Source organism: Mastomys coucha, unplaced genomic scaffold (assembly GCF_008632895.1).
Source record: "Mastomys coucha isolate ucsf_1 unplaced genomic scaffold, UCSF_Mcou_1 pScaffold7, whole genome shotgun sequence".
NCBI lineage: Eukaryota > Metazoa > Chordata > Mammalia > Rodentia > Muridae > Mastomys > Mastomys coucha.
Window position 1 is genome coordinate 53,650,110 of NW_022196913.1, and position 683 is coordinate 53,650,792.

Consider the following 683-nt stretch of genomic DNA (forward strand, 5'->3'; position numbering starts at 1 on the left):
TTGTTATAATATTTTATAAATTTTAAGGAATATGACAAAAAAGATATTGTAGATATTGAAGGGGGTCTTTGGGGGGAGCGGTGGTACAAAAGGGAAACAAGAATGTGATTCAATTCTATTTAATTAAAGTATGTTTTTAAATGTTAAAAAATTTAGATAAATTGAAATCATGTAACTTTTCTCATCATAATGCAATAAAAGTTTTAAAAAGAAATGTCAACTTGGAAAAAAAAGAAAGAAAATGCCCTTCAGGCTTGTCTGCAGCCCAATCTTATAGAGACATTTTTCTCAAATGAGGATCTCTCTCTGATGACGATAGCTTGTGTCAAGTTAACATAAAACTATCCAGCACAAAGCTGCAGGTAGAATTCCCAGAGTAAACCCATATTTGCACCCCTCCTCAGCAGACAAACTGCAGAAGCATGTATCATGTGCATGAATACAGCAGGATTCACACACCAACCCTTTGGCACCAGCCATTGACAGCATCACAACTGGGTGCTGGCTTGGGACTTTGCAGGAAGCTCCCTGCTCACGTTAAACATCGCTGGCATGCTGAGAGTGGACCAATTTCCCACAGGTGGTTTTCATAGGACACTTAACTTCTTTTTATTTTATTGTTTATGCTTATATGAGTGTGTGTGTGTGTGTGTGTGTGTGTGTGTGTGTGTGTGTGTGTGTGT